Here is a 24,910-nt window from a genome sequence, read left to right on the forward strand (position 1 = left end):
GTGAGAGAACAGAGAAGTTTCAGAAGAAGTCGGTTTCAGCATTTTATCCGGATATTCCACTGTTAAAGGAGATTTTTTTAATGAAAGACGAGCGGACAGGTCCGCGCGTCGGGACGCAGCCGGCGCGGTGCGGCGGCACAGGAAAAACACCTCCGTGTTGATAACCATTTGTAAAATCCAGGTGGCTTTTGATGGCTTTCAGTGGAGTGAGTATATGAGAAATTGTTTAACAGCTGGACATGTTCCAACTTGTCCTTAAGGCTTCCAACGGAGGTGTTTTTCCTGTGGCGGAGCGTCGCAGCGGCTGCGAGCCAACGCTGCAATCCGTCCGCACGTCTTTCATTAAAAAAATCTCCTTTAACAGTGGAATATCCGGATAAAATGCTGAAACCGACTTCTTCTGAAACTTCTCTGTTCTCTCACGACGTCCTGGATCAATAGAGCCTGAAATGTGGAGGTTTTCAGCTTGAAACAGGTTGACGACGGCGCCTGAGAGCGCTGCGCGACGTCTCGCACCGTGGGAAGTCCTTAAAGCGACAGTATCACCTCAAAATCTCTCATCAGCCGTTAAAATTTTCACCGAAAACCAGCTTAATTTTTCGAACCATGTCCACTTCGATGTGTCTCACAGGTTTAGAAAAAATTTTGATCAAACAAAGCGCCAGTCTCTCAGCAACTTCTCAGACAAAGGAATTCCGACGAGGGGCTGGACGACTCCTCCCACAAGGAGTACTCACAGGCGAATGATGTCACCGACAGGCGTGGAAAAACTCACGCATGCGCACGAGGGTTCAAGCATGTCTGACGTAAAAACATATGAATGAAATCCATATAGTTTTTGAAAAAAATAAAAAGGACCTATACTTTATTGACAGACCTCGTATGTGCCATGTCATAGAATCCAATGGATGTTGAGCTTGTTTGACCTGTACTTTAGAGACCAAACATTCAGCACTGTCAAAACTATTCCATTTATTCAACCTATTAGCTCAACCAATAATTTGCATCACTTTTTACCAAAATTGGGGCAACTTTAAATTTTGACCCCAGTACAAACTGAAATTGACATTTGTCACCATTCTTGCTCTTTTTACCCGATAACCCCATAACATTCAGTCATAGATAGTCCAAACTATACCTGTTGGAAATTGTTATGATCAAGCAAATAATGCGATATAGCTCTCAATATGATTAGAGCATCTTTTTATTTTGACCCCTGTGTAATACTTCAATTGACCCCTACTTGGCTGCCTATTGAAAATTCAGGTGGCTAATCGGTTATTTCAAAGAGTAATGTCTAAGGTGTATTTGTGCTGAATTTGATGCTTGTATCACCATTTGCAGGATTGTTTCAGTTATATGCTGCCCTGCTAGATAAATATAAAACAGAATAAGAAATTAAAACAGGAAATAAACAACAGATACAGCAAGTGGCTAGGGATAGTTTAAAAATTAGTGACGCGAAACACTGTTCTGAAGTATTCAAAAACTGTTTTGGACACTGCTCCTGAGTCAGTACCAACGGAATACAACATGAGCTGTACTAAATGGAATGTCAATACATCACCAATTGATTCAGAACAAATACTCAGAAATGGTCCATTTGTTTCAGAGTTCAAACAATAAAACACAAGTGAATGAATTGCACTGATTTTGAATTTCATATTTAAAAGCAACTGTCGATGCAGGGTCTGTATGTGCACGAGCACACTGCTTGTTGTCATCAGTATGTCTACACAATAACTGGAGGAAGGGCAAACCACAGCTTAGACCAACCTTACAATTTCTTAGGAAATACAACCCCTGGCAAAAATTATGGAATCACTGGCCTCGGAGGATGTTCATTCAGTTGTTTAATTTTGCAGAAAAAAAGCAGATCACAGACATGACACAAAACTAAAGTCATTTCAAATGGCAACTTTCTGGCTTTAAGAAACACTATAAGAAATCAAGAAAAAAAAAGATTGTGGCAGTCAGTAACGGTTACTTTTTTAGACCAAGCAGAGGAAAAAAATATGGAATCACTCAATTCTGAGGAAAAAATTATGGAATCACCCTGTAAATTTTCATCCCCAAAACTAACACCTGCATCATATCAGATCTGCTCGTTAGTCTGCATCTAAAAAGGAGTGAACACACCTTGGAGAGCTGTTGCATCAAGTGGACTGACATGACTCATGGCTCCAACATGAGAGATGTCAATTGAAACAAAGGAGAAGATTATCAAACTCTTAAAAGAGAGTAAATCATCACGCAATGTTGCAAAAGATGTTGGTTGTTCACAGTCAGCTGTGTCTAAACTCTGGACCAAATACAAACAACATGGGAAGGTTGTTAAAGGCAAACATACTGGTAGACCAAGGAAGACATCAAAGCATCAAGACAGAAAACTTAAAGCAATATGTCTCAAAAATCGAAAAATGTACAACAAAACAAATGAGGAACGAATGGGAGGAAACTGGAGTCAACGTCTGTGACCGAACTGTAAGAAACCGCCTAAAGGAAATGGGATTTACATACAGAAAAGCTATCGAAAGGCATCATTAACACCTAAACAGAAAAAAAACAAGGTTACAATGGGCTAAGGAAAAGCAATTGTGGACTGTGGATGACTGGATGAAAGTCATATCAGTGATGAATCTCGAATCTGCATTGGGCAAGGTGATGATGCTGGAACCTTTGTTTGGTGCCTTTCCAATGAGATTTATAAAGATGACTGCCTGAAGAGAACATGTAAATTTCCACAGTCATTGATGATATGGGGCTGCATGTCAGGTAAAGGCACTGGGGAGATGGCTGTCATTACATCATCAATAAATGCACAAGTTTACGTTGATATTTTGGACAATTGAAAGGATGTTTGGGGATGATGAAATCATTTTTCAAGATGATAATGCATCTTGCCATAGAGCAAAAACTGCAAAAACATTCCTTGCAAAAAGACACATAGGGTCAATGTCATGGCATAGGGTCAATGTCAATGAGCAGATCTGATTTGATGCAGGTGTTAATTTGGGGGATGAAAAATTTACAGGGTGATTCCATAATTTTTCCTCAGAATTGAGTGATTCCATATTTTTTCCTCTGCTTGGTCTAAAAAAGTAACCGTTACTGACTGCCACAATCTTTTTTTCTTGATTTCTTATAGTGTTTCTTAAAGCCAGAAAGTTGCCATTGAACTGACTTTAGTTTTGTGTCATGTCTGTGATCTGCTTTTTTCTACAAAATTAAACACCTGAATGAACATCCTATGAGGCCGGTGATTCCATAATTTTTGCCAGGGGTTGTATCCAATATATTTTTTTAACTGTTAGCATTCATTGTAGGCAATGCACCTAAATTTCCTCTCAGTGATAAAGCAAGTTTTTAATGGTAAGAGTCTCTCCCAATTTAATTCTTCTTGCTTTCATTTTCCGTTCCACTTTGTGATTGTTTAGATCAATTTTGCAGTGGATAATTTCTGCTGTGCTGCTCGCTATCCTGCCATGAAATTGGCAATGAGGTTGCCTTCAGTCTGCAGGGGGAGGAGAGGAGGAGAAGTGAATAAAAGCGAGAACCAGTAAAAGAAGAGAGAGACACACACAGAGATGGAAAGCCCCATCGGCTGTGTGCTGTTTTTAAACCACAAATAATCAGTAGCATCAGAGAAACACAAAGAGAGAGGGTCAAAAGGAACAAGATAGAGGAGAGTCAGATTCCTCAGGCACTCTCCACACACAAATACATCTGTTGATTACTGGTGATTCAAAGATGTCACACCCAGGACAACAACACTGTCAGACAACATCTACATCACAGACTGTCGTCTGTTCACTATGGCAACTGTCAATGGCAGTAACAGGACGACAGCACACACATCACTCAGCAGGTAAACACACCGTGCTCTCTGAGTTAGTGACAGCACCAGGAATAGCCTGTTTTTTTTCCCTTTTTTTTAAATAAAGGCATTTTCCTTTTTTAAATAAGGTGTTTGATCAACCCCTGGACCAAGAGCAAGCAAGCGACTACCTCCAGTGCGACTGCCTCCACCACTCCATGCAGTTCCTCTAGATCATAAGAGAAAGTGCCTATTTGTACGTAGCCATATTAATAATTCCAAATTGTAATTGTATTTAGTGCAACCTTGTTATGGCTAAGGGTTATTGTTATGGTTAGGGGACATGATTAGGGTTAGGATTAGTGGTTGTGGTTAACATAGTTTAGGAATCTCTGTACCAATGTACAATGTGTGTATATGTGTCTCTCAAGTCGGCTGACCAGCTGCTCCTGCAAGTGCCTAGGTCGAAGAGAACGCTCAGAGGGTACAGGGCTTTTTCTGTTGTTGCTCCCAGACTGTGGAACAGCTTGCCCCTGGGTGTCAGGGAGGCACCCTCATTGGTCATTTTTAAAGTTCGTTTAAAAACGTATCTTTTTGCCTTGGCTTTTGACACAAATGAGGCTTAGTTTGATAATGTTTTAAATTGCATTTTAGTGGTTCTTTTTATTTTTATTTTATTGTATTTTAATTTGTCTTAAGTTTGTAGTTTATAGCACCTTGCTGGCTGTTTTAAGGTGCTTTATAAGTAAAGTTGGTATGGTATGGTATGGTATGGTACGGTATGGTACAAGTACATAGCCTCATGATTTCATCTGTGTCTTTGTCCAAGTTGCACCAAATAAATTCTGGCTTTTGGACTTTGTGATTCGGAAGATTCTGATGGCTTTAGGTGGCTTTTTCAGTCGTGTGACCTATCCGAGAAATTGTGGAAGAGGTGGGCATGTCACAACATGTCCTGTGAGGCTTCAACACAGTGGCGCTTTGTTCCGCCATCAGCTTCGCGCCCAAGCCATCGGCATGAATTTTGCTGCAACTCTTTCATGGAAAAACCTTCTGTCACAGTGGAATGTACAGAAAAAGTGCTGATGTCCATCTCTTCTTCAATTTTTCAGATAGTCACACGATGGTCCCACATCACCACTGCGTTCACTTTGGAAATGATCTGGTCATTTCGGCATGTTGATGGCCGCCCGGAGCACGGCTCGCTCTCCACCGTTGTGCGACCGTCTTTAAACCGGTTGTACCACTCCTTAATCTGTGTGATGCCCATAGGATCGTCACCGAAAGCCGCCTGAATAATCCGAATGGTTTCCACCTGGCTGTCGCTCAGTTTTGGCAAAAATTTGATGCAGTCGCGCTGCTCCGTCGTTCCGCCATTTCTTGCAAAGAAAAAACGACGAGAGACTCCACCCATTCTCACACAAAGGCTGCTTACAAGCAAATGACACAATCGATAGGCATGAAAAAATTAACGCATGCGCACGAAGGTTCAAGGTTGGCTCATGCAAGCACACGTGATTCAAATCCATCAGGTTTTTGAAAAAATAAAAAGGTCGGATACTTTCTAACAGAACTTGTATGTGTAGAAGCAAAATGTGTTATTTATATTTATTTACTTTCCCAGGAAAATAAATAAATATAAATTGCTGGATGCCAAAAGAATGGTGGACCCGAGGATGTTCCAAATGGACAATGAAAAGTACTTGATTAACTAAAGATTAGACCAAAGAATGCAGAAAAGAGAATTCTTCCATCCATTTCCTAACCTACTTGTTCCAGGGTTGTGACTGCTGGAGACTATCCCAGTGGTCCAGAGGATGCCATCAGTTCATAAAAAAAAAAACTATAAAAGCATTTTTCTTTGCACTGTTTCATACTAACATAATAGGCATCATATTTAAATCAGTTGGTCTGGACTATGTGGTAGACCCGATGTGCAGAAGTGGTGGTGTCAACAATATCTCTTCCTTGGTTGCATGATGGTGTATGCATGTACATCTATCAGAGGTACCCAAGCTTGGTCAACAGTTAGGCAGAGTGGGCACTGCCAAGATGGTGACATTTGGGGCCATCCCATTTGATATTCAAACCGCTCTTTGGAAATCCTATAGGTAACATCATGGAAGATTTTTTTTCTATTCACACAGCGAAGGAAGGAAAATGGTTTGTAGTCACTGTGAACTGAATTTGGTGTGTTGTCCATGGCTTTTTTCAATGCTGTTTAAGGTATAAATGCTGGTTCAGTCACTGCCACTCTGCACATTGCTCCTTTTAAACCAGGAGGAGGAGCTTATGTGCACCAGTGATAACAGTTCTACAGAAATTCTTGATTTCCATCTTGGAGTACAGATTACTGTTCTACGGTTACGGTTACTGTTCTATTAAATGTTGTCATTTCAAACCATGTTTACTGCCTGGGTTCCCTGTGAAACATTTCATCCACCCACCCAACATACGAGTAGAAAGAAGGAGCACAGTGATCCCAAATCCATAATTTTAAAATTGAATTCCCCCCCACACTTTTTTTTTTGCTTCATTATTTTTATGCTTCATTTTTGGATCAGAATCTTTTTCCTTCATGCACATCTTAATATAGTGCGCGGACAGCTGTATGAAGTTTCACTGAAATCTACCAAAAGGTTTGGGAAGAGTTGTGGTTTCCGCATTTATGAACAAACAGGATTATTCCTACATACCCCATCAAAACAGGAAAAAAATTTTCTGTGCAGAAGATAAAAACTGAATGGAGTTTTTCTAGTAGCAAAACTTTACACACTGTGCAAAGTGTGGACGACGTGTGGACAAAAACGGTGAAATAGCGCGAAACAGTTCAAAATTAGCGCACCATGAAACATTGCGTCGATGAGCAGGCGTGCACGATGCCAGTGTAATGGGCAGGAACGCCAGCTCATGCTGCTGCAGCAGCTCGCATTGTGTTCCATGGCACGAGGTGCACCACATTGCGCTGCTGATTTGGAGGAAAATGAAATAAAAACCAGCTGTATAATGAGTGAATATCACTGAGTTGATATAAATAATACATAAAGGGGGACGCAATACAGAACTCAGCGGTTAAATAACTCTGGATTAAAACAACAACAAAAAAACATTCACAGGATTTGCACCCGCATGTCCTAATTACCAGACAGCAACTCTGCCACTGCACTTCATTCACTGTCTTGTAAAAGGAGAGTGAAATGGCTCTAATCAACAACCAGACAAACGTATTTTCTCAACAAAAGAAAAAAAGCGCTGTGATAATTGCCCAAACAGCGTTTGCTACAGTGTATTTCTGCTGATATGTGACTGAAAGTGGTGTATGTGTCGTACTGTTGGCCTGTCATATGGTCCTGTGGTGGCCCGCTCACTGTCCTGTCAGACAGACCTGTAAGTGTGCATGCTCTTCAGCCCGTCGAAAGCGATATATGTTTTTATGTTTTCTATGTGAGTACAGCAAGCGCGCACACATGCGTGTGTCCGTCAGCACACAGTGCATGAGTTGCAGCTCTGATGTCCAGGTCCAGAGATGTCAACAAGTGCCACGCCCCTGTCCATTCAGCGCACAGACCAAAGTGGATGCCTGCAACACCTTTCAAAAAAGTTGGGACGGGGCAACAAAAGACTGGGAAAGTTAATGAATGCTCAAAGAACACCTGTTTTGAACATTCCACAGGTGAACAGGTTAATTGGAAACAGGCGAGTGTCATGATTGGGTATAAAAGGAGCATCCCCAAAAGGCTCAGCCGTTCACAAGCAAAGATGGGGTGAGGATCACCACTTTATGAACAACTGCGTGAAAAAAATAGTCCAACAGTTTAAGAACAATGTTTCTCAACGTTCAATTGCAAGGAATTTAGGGATTCCAACATCTACAGTCCATATTATAATCAGAAGATTCAGAGAATTTGGAGAACTTTCTACACGTAAGCAGTAAGGCCGAAAACCAACATTGAATGCCTGTGACCTTTGATACCTCAGGCGGCACTGCATTAAAAACTGACATCGTTGTGTAAAGGATTTTACCGCGCGGGCTCAGGAACACTTCAGAAAACCATTGTCAGTTAACACAGTTCATCACTACATCTATAAGTGCAAGTTAAAACTCTACTATGCAAAGCGAAAGCCATACATCAACAACATCCAGCAACGCCGCCACCTTCTCTGGGCCCCGAGCTCATTAGAATTGGACAGACGCAAAGTGGAAAAGTGTGCTGTGGTCTGTTGAGTCCACCTTTCAAATTGTTTTTAGAAATCATGAACGTCGTGTCCTCCGGTCAAAAGAGGAAAAAGACCATCCAGATTGTTACCAGCGCAAAGTTAAAAAGCCAGCATCTGTGATTGTATGGGGTGTGTTAGTGCCCATGGCATGGGGAACTTACACATCTGTGATGGCACCAGCAGTGCTGAAAGGTACATCCAGGTTTTGGAGCAACACATGCTGCCATCCAAGCAATGTCTTTTTCAGGGACATTCCTGCTTATTTCAGCAAGACAATGCCAAGCCTCATTCTGCACGTGTAACAACAGTGTGGCTTTGTAGTAAAAGAGTGCGGGACTGGCCTGCCTACAGTCCAGACCTGTCGCCCATTGAAAATGTGTGGCCCATTATGAAGCACAAAACACGACAACGGAGACCCCGGAATGTTGAACAACTGAAGTCGTACATCAAGCAAGAATGGGAAAGAATTCCACCTACAAAGCTTCAACAATTAGTGTCCTCAGTTCCCAAATGCTTATTGAGTGTTGTTAGAAGGAAAGGTGATGTAACACAGTGGTAAACATACCACTGCCCCACCCACTGTTTTTTGAAACGTGTTGCAGGCATCCATTTCAAAATGAGCAAATATTTGCACAAAAACAATGAAGTTTATCAGTTTGAACATTAAATATCTTGTCTTTGTGGTGTATTCAATTGAATATAGGTTGAAGGTTATATTCTGTTTTTATTTATATTTTACACAACATCCCAACTTCAATGGAATTGGGGTTGGAGACAAATTTCAGTCCCACTATGACAGTGGTCGTCTGCAGACTGTTGTCGTGCCAAAAGTGCGACTGGCCACACATTTTCTAAGTGCCATGTGAGCGGTGTTAGGTGTTCTTGCGTGTCACCTAGAATTTGGCAGACACCTGCCATGAGATGGTGCGATGGGTTCACACAGCGCACACTTTGTCTTTCAGGCGCTTATGTGTGCAAATAGTTGTAGCAACAGGTATACAAGGCACTGGAGGCAGGGATGACATTACACGGTTTGCGTCATGTGCACTAAATGTGCACTTCGTCCAAACCTCACACTATGTGTGAAGGGGCCCTTAAGAAGTGTTTACAGCTGGACTCAGTCATGATCAAATCTCATACGTTAAACCCACTGCAGAGCTACGACGCTAACATGTTTCAGCCAACACAGAACTTCCAATGTTGAAATGTTGTTGAAACTATATATGAGTTTTTCAGACTGACTGAGAAAAGGCACCAATAAATGTTATTTTTACAGCAGAAATGACTACAGCAATTTTTCAAAATTAAACACTGAACCTTTATTGACTAGCTTCTTTCAAATATAAAAGCATTTTCTCAATGTTCAAATGTATGCAAATGTAACTGCATTTTGTTTGATAATATAGGCCATTTGCAGGCCTGAAGTTAGAAAATTTTGTCATAAAGGAATGGCCTTACAACCAAAGGGTTCATGGGTTCAATCCTTCCATCTTGCTGGAAATTGTGTGGAGGGAATGTGAAAGAACATCATTTGTCTCACTTTCATTACCATCACTAAAGTGCTCTTGAGGCAAGTAAACACTATGACAACAGTGTAAATGTGAATTATTCTAAAGCATTTTAAGCATATGATATATGGACAAAGTACAAGAGAAATAATAATAATAATAATAATAATAATAATAATGCCTTAAAATTATATAGAGCCTTTCAAGATACCCAAATACACTTAACACAAATGGGAATCTGGAGTTAAAGACCAAAGGACTTAATGAACAGGTAAGACTTTAAATAATTCTTAAAGTTGCTACAGAAGGAGCACTGTGGATCCTTGTTAGAAGAAATTTTCATGGGGTGTCACACTAAAGGCTCTATCCTCAAATGTTTACAGTCTGGTGTGGGGGATGGACACCAGACCCTTGTATATGCACCGCAGAGACCGTGGCAGGGTGTACTTGTACAGACAGAGAAAGTTCAACAGGTATTGAGGAACAAGGGCATGGAGGGATTTGTAGGACAGGAGGAGGATTTTATAGGCCATGCAGGACTTTACAGGAAGCCAGAGAAGGTGAATGAAAGTGGTGGTGATGAGCTGCCAGGACTTGGTATGAGTTCTGCACTTACTGGAGTCTGTCCAGGGCTTTGCAAAACAGAGTGAACAGGACACCAGTGCAGTAATCCACATTGGCGGTAACAACGTAATGGTTGAGGGTGCCAGCCACTGAATCAGACAGTGAGGGTCACAGTCTCGAGATGCTTTTAAGATGGCAAAAAGCTTAACTGATGAAGGATTTGATATGTGAGTGGAATGAGAGAGTGGAAAAGTAAATGTACTCCTGCCACCCAATCTTCTCCTCAATGATGTCCAAACATCTGGGGCTGGGGCACTGGACCCACAGCTATGTAGCTTGAAGAAGTTGGCTGAAATCCAGAAAAGCAGTTGATGAATAGCAGACTTTGTCTTAATCCTCAATCACTTCCCGCTGTACATGTTTTGGACATACACGGGTCACAGGGAATGGTAGCTCATAGCCATGCTGCGGGAATCCGAGGGAAGTGTGAGAAAGAGTACCATCATAGTTCTTGTCAAGTACAGGTTGCACAGTCACACCTGACTTGCACGAGGTTTGGGCAAAATTGTTTTACACCTGTTTTACAGCGAGAGGTCCACTTTAAAATACAAAATATAAAGAATGTATGTACAAAAGAATGTTCAGCATACAGTCGAACTGGCAAGGAGACCTCACATTGGTGAGTGGGCTCGGTGCATCATTAAAGCTGTAGAGAGGAAAAGCCTGAAACAGTGATGCATTCTCTCCTGATGATCTCCATGCCAGATTCCGGTCTGCGGAGCTTTCAACTCATGCAGTGCAGGAAGCTGTTTTCAACTAACTAATATATGAAATCCAAGGAGGACAAATCTTGATTATGTGAGTCGTAACACCAACACCGTTCACAAAGTTCTCCAGAGACTTTTTTCACAAGACCTATAAAATTTGCTTGTGCAGGGCACAAAGTGTCCACAGGCAGTCTGCAACCTTCTAGGACACGGCACACACAACTGACATGCATGTCTCAAGCATGGTTTTGCCATATTGTTCCTTGTAGACTGCCTGTGATAGCACACACGGTGGATTGTTGGTGAGGTTTTATGTCCTGTGTATTTGTTTGTTGTGTTTTTCTAAATGTCACACTTGAGCCCTTCTTCAGTTCTCCTTTGGTTGGTTACTATTTATGGTTTGTTCTAGGTGCTGCTTTACTCGGTCTCTGTCAGTCCCTGTGTGTGTTTGTAGGTGTGGCCCCACTTGGTGTTCCTCCACAGGTGTGTCTCATCACAATCACCACACCTGTCTCTCATTTCCTTGTTACATGTCACTATTTAAGTTTGTCATTGTTCTGTCCTCACTTTGGTTATTCTGGATTGTTCTGCTCATGTTCGTAGTTGTTGAGCATTTGGTCATCTACCCTTGTTCTAGTGCTGCTGCAAATGCTCCTCCTTGGTTGCTGATCATTTGGACTGTTCCCCAGTTGTGAACTCACCGGGTTTTGTGTTCTGGACTCATCTGATTACTTCAGTAAATAGATGATTTACTCTTTACTCCTGTTTGGTCTGTCTGCAACTTTGGCTTCAAACCTGCTGAAATCCTGACAGTTGTGTGTCATGCACTTGTACGCAATCTGCTGTACCAGAGTAAACTTGTTGCAAACTGGTTGTAAACTTGTAGTAAACTCATTGTAAACTATGCGGCTGCCTGCGTAAAGAAAATATTGAAATGTTCAAAATCTCTGGCACGCATTAATTTTGTGAATTACACATGAACACTGCACAAACAATTCAAAAACACTGTGTGCCACTGCGACTCACTGTGTCAGCCCTGCGCACCACAGCGCAACTCATCTGAATGATTATGATAAAATGATAAATCATAAACATAACTTTACAGATATTCATAAGAAGAAATGAAAATGCAACTGGTTTAACAAGCCATTTCAATATAAATTTATAAATACTTACCTTTGAGATGATTCCAAATGCACAACGTCCCAACTTCATTGGAATTGGGGTTATAGAATCATGTCAAAGTTCCATGGAGTGGAAACATGCCATTATTTGACTCTGGCCAGCACAGAACCAGAGTCACCAAGCATGAAGAACTGTTTATGGTTGGAGAGGTATGACTGTAACTTTTTACATTCAAAAAGTATAATTTAAATTATGTCAACATTTGTTAGAAGTAAATTAGCAGGCTACGTGCTAGGCTACGCGCTAACCCACACAGACCGGCTTTGCCCAGTCTCCTCCTCGCCAACGTCAGGTCACTCGTCAACAAACTGGACGAAATTAGACTGAGGATCGTCTCAAGTAAGACCGACAGCTGTGTGACGATCTTCACGGAGACCTGGCTGGACAACAACATCCCAGACGCAGCGGTGGAATTAGCGGGGCGCTCCTTGTTCCGGGCCGACAGGACTGCAGCCTCAGACAAGACCAGAGGTGGAGGTTTGGCACTGTACATCCACAACTCGTGGTGTACAGTTACGAACCTAATTGGAACCTTCTACTCCCCCGACCTGGAATATTTGGCAGTGAAGTGCCGACCGTTCAAACTTGTTAGAGAACTCAGCTCTGTCATGATCATAGCAGTCTATATACCACCGTGAGCTAACGCTAAGTTAGCGCTGGAGGAGCTGTATGGCCTGATCAGCGGCCAAATGAACGCGAATCCAGAGGCGGCTGTGATCGTGGCTAGGGACTTTAACCACGTGGAACTGAAAGCTGTTCTCCCCAGATTCCACAAATCCATAAACTTTCCGACCAGAGACAACAACACACCGGACCAGGTATACTGTAACATACCAGGAGCATACAAGGCTGCAGCAGCTCCTCACCTTGGTATGTCAGACCATATATCTGTGAAACTGATACCCGCCTACAGACCTCTGATCTGCCGGACCAAACCCACCACCAGAACCGTTCAGGTTTGAACTGAGGAGGCTTCCTCAGCCCTTTAGGACTGCTTTGAGTACACAGACTGGGGAGTATTCAAAGAGGACGCAGACCTGGAGGAATACACGTCAGCTGTGTTGTCCTACATCCACTTCTGCACTGATGCTGTCCTCCCCACAAAAACAATCATGTTTTTTCCTAATCAGAAGCCATGGGTGGACTGCACAGTGCGGGCCCTGCTAAAAGCCAGAGATGCAGCCTACAGAGCCGGAGACAAACTGGACTATAGCAGGGCCCGCAAAGAACTAAAAAAGGGCATCCAGCTGGTGAAGCACAGATACAAGCAACGCATCGAGGACAACTTCAAGGACAATAACACACGCAACATGTGGAAAGGCATCCAGACCATCACGGACTACAAGCGCGGTGACCAGCAGGTCAGCCATGACCCCACTCTGCCTAACACCTTAAACAACTTCTTTGCACGCTTTGACTCTCCAAGCAGCAGAGGGGCTGTGCACCTTCTTCAGCCAGAGGTGCAGCATCAGTCTCTCACCCTGCAGATGCACCAGGTGACTTCCACCCTGAGGAGAATTAACATCAACAAGGCTGCAGGCCCAGATAAGGTGTCAGGTCGGACCCTGAAGTCGTGTGCGGACCAACTGGCAGAGGTTTTCCTGGACATCTTCAACCTGTCGCTGCAGCTTTCCATGGTCCCTGTCTGCCTGAAGTCCTCCATCATCGTGCCTGTGCCCAAAACAACAACCATCACCTGCCTCAATGACTACCGTCCTGTTGCCCTGACCCCAGTCATCATGAAGTGCTTCGAGCGGATCCTCCTGAAATACATCAAGGACGCTATCCCTGCAGGCCTGGACAGCCTGCAGTTCGCCTACAGGGAGAACCGTTTGAAGGAGGATGCTGTCTCGTTAGCACTTCACACAGCCCTGACTCACCTGCAGCATCCAAACACCTACGTCAGGATGCTGTTTGTGGACTTCAGTTCAGCTTTCAACACTGTTCTTCCGGACGTGTTAGCCCTGAAGCTCCACAACCTGGGTCTGTCACCATCGCTCTGCTACTGGATCAGTGACTTCCTCACCAACAGGCCCCAGGTGGTGAGGATAGGGAAGTCCACCTCTCCACCATTGATCCTCAACACCGGAACGCCACAGGGTTGTGTGCTCAGCCCTGCCCTCTTCACCCTCTTCACCCAGGACTGCTCTGCCACTCACCCTTCAAATATGGTCGTGAAGTTCGCGGATGACACCACTGTGGTGGGTCTCATATCTAACAACGATGAGACCCACTACAGAGAAGATGTCCAGAACATCACACAATGGTGTTCCAGGAATAACCTCATCCTGAACACCAGCAAGACAAAGGAGGTCATCGTGGACTACAGGAGGTCCAGGAAGACTGAGCACGCTCCTCTCTGCATACACGGAGAGGCAGAGGAGCGTGTAGACAGCACTAAATTCCTGGGCATCCACATCTCCTCTGACCTCACCTGGACTGTGAACACTTCACACCTGGTAAAGAAAGCCCAACAACGGCTCTTCTTCCTCAGGAAGCTGAAGTGGTCTGGACTCTCCTCTCAGGTGTTAGTGAACTTTTACAGAGCCACCATTGAGATCATCCTGTGTCTCAGTGTGACGGTGTGGTATGGCAGCTGCACGTCACAAAACAAAAAGGACTTAGCCCGGGTGGTGAGAACAGCACAGGGGATTGTGGGCCGCCGTCTACCAGATCTGGACTCCATTTACATTGCCTGAGTCCAGAAGAGGGCCAGACGTATGGCTGCCGATCCCACCCACCCGGGCAATGCACTGTTTGTACCACTTCCATCAGGGAAGCAGTACAGGAACATTGCGGTACAGGAACATCAAAGCCACCACGAAAAGACTCAGGGACAGCTTCTTCCCTAGAGCTGTGAAAGCCATAGCCCCCCTGCAGTGAACCACTGCATCCCACCCCCCTACAGAACTGTCAACATGAACCATCCCCCCTTAAACACAAACACCTACTCCTATCACACACAGACTTACACCTCCATGTCTACCACAAACACACACACACACACACACACACACACACACACACACACACACACACACACACACACACACACACACACACACACACACACACACACACACACACACACACACAGAGGCTCGGACTGATAATCTGTGATTTTGGGCATTTGCCCGGTGGGCCACTGCACGTTTAGACGTGCGTGGGCCGGCCTTCCCATATTTATAGAGATTATGGAAATATACAGTGTTCTTGAACCGCGCGCTGCTGTCAACACGAGGAAAGTCCATGATCGGTGAAGCTACAGCATTTAATCGGCGCAGCTACAGAGCCACTTCCTGAATTTGTGTCAAAATAAAGGTTGTGTAGTGTTTCATACACCGCGCAGTCTTATTCTAGGTTTCAGTTTTGTTTCCGTTTGATCACAGAACAGAGACTTACATTGAGCACAATGATTGACATGACCAACAGCCAATGACAATGGAGAAGCATACAGGGTGGCCAATCAGATTGCAGGAAGAGCAGGCGGCCGCTCCCGCCCCTGTGAATGGATTGAGTCCTCGGCGCCTGGACTTCTCTCCGCTCTTCTACTGATACAAGGTTGGAATCGTTTCTTTTATCATAATTAACTGTGCTTTACTTTTGTTAATCTTTACATGCAACAGTTACGGACTTCAGCTCCTTAATTTGCTGCTGTGTGAATCTCTCTCTCTCTCTCTCTCTCTCTCTCTCTCTCTCTCTCTCACTCACTCACACACACACTTTGGAGACACAAAAACTTTTTTCCGCTTGTGTGCATTTGCTTCCATTTTGTCAGACCCGGCGCCAGAAAAAAAAATATTAAGGGGGCGATGAGTTTATCACAGGGGGCGGGGTCGCCACCCCCCCCCCCCCAAAAAAAATAGTGCGCACCGGAGGAGACATGCGCTCCTGGAAAGCTCGTGTATTTACGCTGCACCGTTGTAAGAGACTGACCAAGAGTGAAGAGTGATGACAGTATTTTTTAAAATTATTATTTAAACGTATAGACCCTCGGTCAAGTGATCTCTTGCATACCACAGAGCCGGTGTTCTGTCGAGATGAGGTGCGCCAACTTTCAACACTCTGAGCTGTGATGTACCTTGGCATTGTCCAATAGGAACGACGCATTGGGCCAAAACACGGAAGACTCATGGCAGAAACCACTGATCTCTACAAAATGGATTGGACCAATCCAATTGGTGCAGAAACCACTGATCTGTACAAAACATTAACGTGTGACAGGACTGCTCATTTAGAGAGCAGTTTTCTGAAGAAAAATCATTGGAAATGTTTTTTTGTTGTTGTTACCTCAAAATTTCTGATTACTGTTAAAAAGTTTAGAACACTTGTAATTAAAATAGGTAAATAAATCAATAAATGGTTCTTTAGAAACCTTTCATCTGTATTAAAATGACCTGTTATTTCAGATTAGATAATTTCTTGTTTAACATAAGGAACCTCAGACATTTATTTTTAGACAATAAAATAACATGGAAACTTGTATATTTTTTGAAGTCTGGTAGATTATTTATATCTTATTTCAACCAGAAAAACAAACACTAAATAAATACAAGTGTTTATTATAAATGCAAAAGGAAATAATTTAACAATGACTGCAGTGTGATTGTAAAGTAGGATTTCTGTGACATAAACCTCATGATGTTTTACTCAACAAAAATATAAATGCAACACTTTTGGTTTTGCTCCCATTTTGTATGAGATGAACTCAAAGATCTAAAACTTTTTCCACATACACAATATCACCATTTCCCTCAAATATTGTTCACAAACCAGTCTAAATCTGTGATAGTGAGCACTTCTCCTTTGCTGAGATAATCCATCCCACCTCACAGGTGTGCCATACCAAGATGCTGATTAGACACCATGATTAGTGCACAGGTGTGCCTTAGACTGTCCACAATAAAAGGCCACGCTGAAAGGTGCAGTTTTGTTTTATTGAGGGGGGGATACCAGTCAGTATCTGGTGTGACCACCATTTGCCTCATGCAGTAAAACACATCTCCTTCGCATAGAGTTGATCAGGTTGTCAATTGTGGCCTGTGGAATGTTGGTCCACACCTCTTCAATGGCTGTGCGAAGTTGCTGGATATTGGCAGGAACTGGTACACGCTGTCGTATACGCCGGTCCAGAGCATCCCAAACATGCTCAATGGGTGACATGTCCGGTGAATATGCCGGCCATGTAAGAACTGGGACATTTTCAGCTTCCAAGAATTGTGTACAGATCCTTGCAACATGGGGCCGTGCATTATCCTGCTGCAACATGAGGTGATGTTCTTGGATGTATGGCACAACAATGGGCCTCAGGATCTCGTCACGGTATCTGTGCATTCAAAATGCCATCAATAAAATGCACCTGTGTTCTTCGTCCATAACAGACGCCTGCCCATACCATAACCCCACTGCCACCATGGGCCACTCGATCCACAACATTGACATCAGAAAACCGGTCACCCACACGACGCCACACACGCTGTCTGCCATCTGCCCTGAACAGTGTGAACCGGGATTAATCCGTGAAGAGAACACCTCTCCAACGTGCCAAACGCCAGCGAATGTGAGCATTTGCCCACTCAAGTCGGTTACGACGACGAACTGGAGTCAGGTCGAGACCCCGATGAGGATGTCGAGCATGCAGATGAGCTTCCCTGAGATGGTTTCTGACAGTTTGTGCAGAAATTCTTTGGTTATGCAAACCGATTGTTTCAGCAGCTGTCCGAGTGACTGGTCTCAGACGATCTTGGAGATGAACATGCTGGATGTGGAGGTCCTGGGCTGGTGTGGTTACACGTGGTCTGCGGTTGTGAGGTTGGTTGGATGTACTACCAAATTCTCTGAAACGCCTTTGGAGACGGCTTATGGTAGAGAAATGAACATTCAATACACGAGCAACAGCTCTGGTTGGCATTCCTGCTGTCAGCATGCCAATTGCACGCTCCCTCAAATCTTGCGACATCTGTGGCATTGTGCTGTGTGATAAAACTGCACCTTTCAGAGTGGCCTTTTATTATGGACAGTCTAAGGCACACCTGTGCACTAATCATGGTGTCTAATCAGCATCTTGGTATGGCACACCTGTGAGGTGGGATGGATTATCTCAGCAAAGGAGAAGTGCTCACTATCACAGATTTAGACTGGTTTGTGAACAATATTTGAGGGAAATGGTGATATTGTGTATGTGGAAAAAGTTTTAGATCTTTGAGTTCATCTCATACAAAATGGGAGCAAAACCAAAAGTGTTGCGTTATATTTTGTTGAGTATATGTGGGTGTTTTGCAAATGGACAAGACATAAATATAGCCAAAGCTGTGAAATGTGGAAGGGAAAGTGTTGTGATATCATGCTACCTCAGAGGATCGGCTTAGTGTTATCACTGCCAAATTTTCAGTTGGCGGATTAGCAGGTGTCAAAGCTAACTTTTATGCTAATTGTGAGCACCACTTATTTTAATGTGCTGAAGCATGGAAAAATTAGACATAAAATAACATTCGGTCTCTGTCAGGTCCCCCCCCCCCCCCCCCCCAAGATTTACGAGGTCTCTTAGATAATAAACCGACCCTTTTATTTTTTTTTTAACTATATGGATTTGAATGACATGCGATTACACCAATCATGCTTGAACCCTCGTGCGCATGCGTGAGTTTTTTCACGCGTGTCGGTGACGTCATTTCCCTGTGGGCAGGCCTTGAGTGAGATGTGGTCCCGCCCTCTCGGCTGAATTCCTTTGTTTCACACGCTGCTCGAGACGGCGCGCGTTGCTTTATCAAAATTTTTTCTGGACCTGTGAGGAATATCCGAGTGGACACTATTCGAGAAATTAAGCTGGTTTTCTGTGAAAAGTTTAACGGCTGATGAGAGATTATGGGGTGTTTCTGTCGGTGTAAGGACTTCCCATGGAGCGGGACGTCCTGCAGCGCTTCCAGGCGCTGTCGTCGGCCTGTTTCGAGCTGAAAACATCCTAATTTAAGGCTTAATTCACCCACGACATCGTGAGAGAACAGAGAAGATTCAGAAGAGGCCGGCATGAGGAATTTATGCGGACATTCCACTGTCTAAGGACATTTTTTTAATGAAAGATGTACGCGCAAATTCGCCGAGTCGTTTCCGTGACGACTCGGCAAATCTGTGTGCGCCGCGACAGGAAAAACACCTCCGTGTTGAAAACCATTTGTAGAATTCAGGCAGCTTTTAATGGCTTTCAACAAGTGAGTAACTGAGAAATTGTTTAACAGCTTGGGCATGTTCCAACTTGCCCGTTAAGATTTCCAACGGAGGTGTTTTTCCTGCCGCGACCCCCCCGCGGTTGGGTCCAGCCCGACATGCGACTCTGCCCGCACGTTCTTTCATTACAAAATGACCGTTAACAATGGAATGTCCGAATAAACTCCTCATGCCGACTTCTTCTGAAAGTTCTCTGTTCTCTGACGACTTACTGCGTCAACAGAGCCTGAAATGTGGAAGTTTTCAACTTGAAACGGCGAGACGCTGCCGCCTCGAAGCGCAGATCGCCGTCAGGCGCCGTGGACCGTCCTTAAAGCGACACTACCAGACCAAAATCTCTCATCAGCCGTTAAAATTTTTACCGAAAACCAGCTGAATTTATTGAATGGTGTCCACTCAGTTGTGCCTTACAGTTTTGAAAAAATTTTTATCAAACAAAGCAACAGTCTCTGAGCCATTCCTAAACAATGAAAAAAATCGACGAGCGGGTGGACGACTCCTCACTCAAAGACTGCCCACAGGCGAATGACGTAACCGACAGGCGTGAAAAAACTCTCGCATGCCCACGAGGGTTCAAGCATGTCTGATGTAATCACACGTGATTCAAATCCATATGGTTTTTGAAAAAAATAATAAGGTCGGATACTTTTCTAATAGACCTCGTATTTGTTGGACAAGAAAAGCTGCTTCTAAATCTGGTTTATTGAAAAAAGGATGACGAGACCACAGAAAAAAATCCACAGGGACAGCAGACGAAATGAGAACAAAGGTTTACAGACAAATTAATTCCAAATGATGGTTAAGCTCCGATTTTCAGTCTGCAGATCTGTTTTTCAAGTGGTTAAATGCTTTTAACTCTTTATCTGCTTTTCTGGCCGCTGCTAATTTTAAAGATCAGTAATAACATCGAGCAACAAACAGCTTGCTAAGAAGCAAAAAATGAACTGAGATTTGCCCGAGGTATGTGGCAGCAGCAGAGAGAAATTTCAGCTTCAGTAGCTTTCCACAAAGACACCCTTATATGTTCACAGCGGTTGTCTGTTAAAGCTAATAAAGATTCAACAGGGTGCATTTTCTACACATGCCAAGTTTTTTTTCCTTTCCCCTCCCATTGCAAATGCCAGCCACTTTCAGAGATTTTCTGTGATTGTAACAACGCATTGGATGACATTCACTGTAATCATCCAACATCTTGGGATGAAAGAATGAATGAAAGATGGAATTTATGAAGCTCAATCTAAATGGCATATAAATGAGTTTACTAAAAGTTGACTTTGAGAGCTTATTCCTCTTCAGAAGAAAATGTTTTAATGCCTGCTTTATGGTGCTCAGAGATAATGGTGGCTTATTATTAGGAAACATTTTGCCTGTTTTGTAACCATAGAGAATAAAGGGATTCAGATAATGGCTTTACAGTGTCTGTTGATTGCAGCTACTTAGAGTTAAGATAGATCACTGTAAAGTCATTTATGTGGAGTTTGAATTTTAATTTTCCAAGAAATTCCTTTTGGAAATTGTTCTTCCCAACTGGTGACTGCTTTTAAAATAAATAATTGCCTTTGATGGTGTTGTTGTTTTTGAAGGTTTTGACTATTATATTATTGATATACAGAATATTTTACTCCAGTTAATAATGTGCATTGGGGCAACAGCCAGTTGGAGGCCTTTTGTATGTTTACACATTCCAACATCAGGAGTGAAATGGTTTGAAGAAAAAAAAAATCTAATTGTAATCAATCAATCAGTCAATCAATCAATCAAACAATCAAGATCTTTATTGTCATTATGCAGGCATAACGAAATTTTGCACACTCCCGGCAAGGCACATAATAAATAAATCAGCACACATAAATAAAACACTTAAATAATAACGGTAAAGAAAAAAATAAAGGTAAAGAAACACACTTAAAATAAAGAAAATATTTACAGGTGGTGTGTGTATGTATCTACATGAGAATGAGTGTACAGGGAAGAGAGGAGGTGACGATGAGGAGATGAAAAGATAAAAAGATAAAGTGCAGCTTAGTGCGAGTCTTGATTGAGTTTGACTGTTAGGGATGTGTGTGTGTGTGTGTGTGTGTGTGTGTGTGTGTGTGTGTGTGTGTGTGTGTGTGTGTGTGTGTGTGTGTGTGTGTGTGCAGGGTCGGATTGGGAACAAACACCCGTCCATACCGAACCCCCAATGAACAAATACTATACACCTAAACACCATGAAAACACACCTAAACACACACTTTCACTGTCATTTCACCTTGATCATAGTACAAAACGCGGTCCCGGCGCCACGAGGGAGCATCCTGATAACATTAAAGGCAATTACATATTTTGACGAAATTACAAGTTTAAATGACTATATATATATATATATATCCATCCATCCATCCATCCATTTTCTTCCACTTTATCCAGAGTCGGGTCGCGGGGGCAGCAGCTCAAGCAAAGCCGCCCAGACCTCCCGATCTACACACACCTCCTCCAGCTCCTCCGGGGGAACCCCAAGGCGTTCCAAAGCCAGCCGAGAGATGTAGTCCCTCCAGCATGTCCTGGGTGCATGTGAGACGCACGCACGCATGCGGAGTGGCTGGTACAGCGTTTATGAACACATATACACGCAGGTGAGCAAACATTTCGGCCACACAATTGCACGCTGCTTTGATCACCTGTTCTACACACGCAGGCACACATGGCTTGTTCAGCCATCATGAACACATGCACGCAGCTGAGTGGACACACACTCATCACTCGGATCATCTGTTCTACACACGTACACACGCGCATTCCGTCATGTGAGACACACACTGATGAGAGGTCAGTTTAGCACCGGGAATGTGAGGACGAGAGGAGATTTGATTGCGTGGGTGGGTGAGTGAGTGAGTGAGTGAGTGAATGAATGACAGCTCTAATGTCGGTGCCGTCTGACAGCAGTCTGTGTCATCTGTGTTCGGACCACGGCTGACCACGCCGATTGCGTCCGATTAGTGTCGGAATGGTTCCTCCACATTCTTGTGTGACAGGGGCTTAAAAATGGATGTTCTCAAAAATGTTTAGCACACCAAGATCAGATGATGATCAAGATGTACACAGATAATTAAATTTACAAATACAGTTTATCACAGTACAGCAAGTTTTAAACACATAAAAAATTTTAAGATATAAAAATACACATGGGATTTCTTTAAAAAAATCTAATGCATGTTCTCTGGCTTTTATCTTCTGCTCCTCCATCTTCTAAAAATGATGCCTGTTGCTTTCAAGCACTTACTGAACTTACTGAATTAGCGTATGAGCTCCAACAGGAATAAACATGCGTGATTTTTGATCATTCAGTTTTATTAAAAAAAAAAGTTTAGCTGATGTAAAGTTAGTGGAAATAAATTTTAGTGGAAGGTAATTTGTGTGTTTAGAAAAAACTAATCCACAAACAAAAAAGTTAGTTTTACCTCAACTGTCACACTACTGATTAAAATGCTGTTTGCATCCAGACAATGAGTTTTATCACAGTGATTCAAGCAAGATTTTTTACATTGTTTGACAATGTGTTGCTGGCAGTTTGCTTTGACAGCTTCCTCACTGCTCTCCGCCCGCTGGCCGGGTTAATCTCACTCATGTTGGGGCTCAACTATCTCAGCGGGACTCCAGCGAGGGTGGTGGCGGTGTTCACTGCGTGTCTTTGGCTCAAAGATGGATTCTGATTAATATTCTTGAGGCAGAGACACAGAGAGGAGGAATAGAAAAGAACAGGTCTCCCCAGTGTTCCTGTCTAGCTAGGTGTCTGACGGCAGCATGGATGTTGGCCACCATGCTGCCGCCACTGCGGCGGATACTTGGCAACTCCGCGTCTGGATCTTTGAAGATAACATGTTCTATTAATAAACAAACAGAAGCAATTACTGGGAGGCAGAGGAGAGGGATTGGATTTGGTCAGGATGAGTGCTGGTCTCACTGAAGTCTAAAGACAGCTAAGATACTGATCCCTCCTCACTGGCCCCTGCACCACCACAACCTGCAGCCACACGGGGAGATAACACACCTCTATGCAACTCTGTGTGTGTGTGTGTGTCAGTATGTAGACTTATGAGTGCTTATGTGTGCATTTTCAGCGCATGTGTATTTATATCTGAGTGTAATTTTTATTCATCCTTATGCAGCACGGTATCTTCAGGTCTAACTCATAGCCAAAATGTTGGACTATGATTGGACCCCACATTGTCTTTTTTCGTGAGCATGAAGGAAATAAACAAAAATATTTTTATACCTATTCAGGCAAAAACATAGGTATACCATGTAAATTGCAGTAAATGGTAAATGGACTGCATTTATAATGCGCTTTTCCCTCTGCATCAGACACACATCAGTGCCTCACATTCACCCCAGTGTGAGGTTGCTGCCATGCAAGGCGTCCACTACACACCGAGCAACCAGGGGATTAAGGACCTTGCCCAAGGGCCCTTAGTGATTTTTCTGGTCAGGCTAAGATTTGAACCGAGGATCCTCTGGTCTCAAGCCCAACGCTTTAACCACTAGACCATGACCTCCCCAGTAGGTTCAAGGACATGTCACACCAAAATCATAGCAATTTAGATTTAGGCTGTTAGTGACCATCCAATCTTCCACGGGGATTACTTTGTGCACTTCCGTGACCGGTTTCAAAGTATACGGTATTCACATCAAACAGCTACAGAGTCTTCCAAAAATAAAGTACTCGTGTTTTCATGTGCAGTGACGTAGCTTTTAGAGAAGTCCAACCATGCGCTTCAATGGAATGTAGCTGCTAATGTTAAGAATGGAGCCACAGATTAATTCCAGGAGTGATGTCATGTTATGATGACTCGTTTTTTAGTGATAACTGTCTTTCCCTCAATCCTGACTAGTCTCCCACTTCCTGACGCTGAAAAACATCCCCACAGCATGATGCCGCCACCACCATGCTTCACTGTAGGGATAGTGCCTGGTTTTCTCCAAACATGACACCTGGCATTCATGCCAAAGAGTTCAATCTTTGTCTCATCAGACCAGAAAATTTTTGTTTGTCATGATCTGAGAGTCCTTCAGGTGCCTTTTGGCAAACTCCAGGTGGGCTGCCATGTGCCTTTTATGGAGCGCCTTCTGGCCACTCGACCATACAGGCCTGATTGGTGGATTGCTGCAGAGATGGTTGTTCTTCTGGAAGGTTCTCTTCTCTCCACAGAGGATTGCTGGAGCTCTGACAGAATGACCATCGGATTCTTGATCACCCCCCTGACTAAGGCCCTTCTCTCCAATCGCTAAGTTTAGACGGGCGGCCAGCTCTAGGAGGAGTCCTAGTGGATCCAAACTTCTTCCATTTACAGATGATGGAGGCCACTGTGCTCATTGGGACCTTCAAAGCAGCAGAAATTTTTCCCCAGATTTGTGCCTCAAGACAATCTTGTCTCAGAGGTCAACAGACAGTTACTTTGACTTCATGCTTGGTTTGTGCTCTGACATGCACTGTCAACTGTGGGACCTTATATGTAGACAGGTGTGTGTCTTTCCAAATCATGTCCAATCAACTGACTTTACCCCAGGTGGACTCCACTTAAGGTGTAGAAACATCTCAAGGATAATCAGTGTAAACAGGATGCACCTGAGCTCAGTTTTGAGCTTCA

At 43.4% G+C, this 24,910-nt stretch overlaps 1 protein-coding gene across 3 annotated transcripts in view; it reads right to left on the minus strand.

Moving 5' to 3' along the window:
* The window catches only part of adarb2 (adenosine deaminase RNA specific B2 (inactive)), an 870,518-nt gene that overhangs the window by 132,968 nt on the left and 712,640 nt on the right, over positions 1 to 24,910 (minus strand). The window lies entirely within an intron of this gene.

The sequence above is a fragment of the Thalassophryne amazonica genome, chromosome 1 (genome assembly GCF_902500255.1).
Source record: "Thalassophryne amazonica chromosome 1, fThaAma1.1, whole genome shotgun sequence".
Lineage (NCBI taxonomy): Eukaryota > Metazoa > Chordata > Actinopteri > Batrachoidiformes > Batrachoididae > Thalassophryne > Thalassophryne amazonica.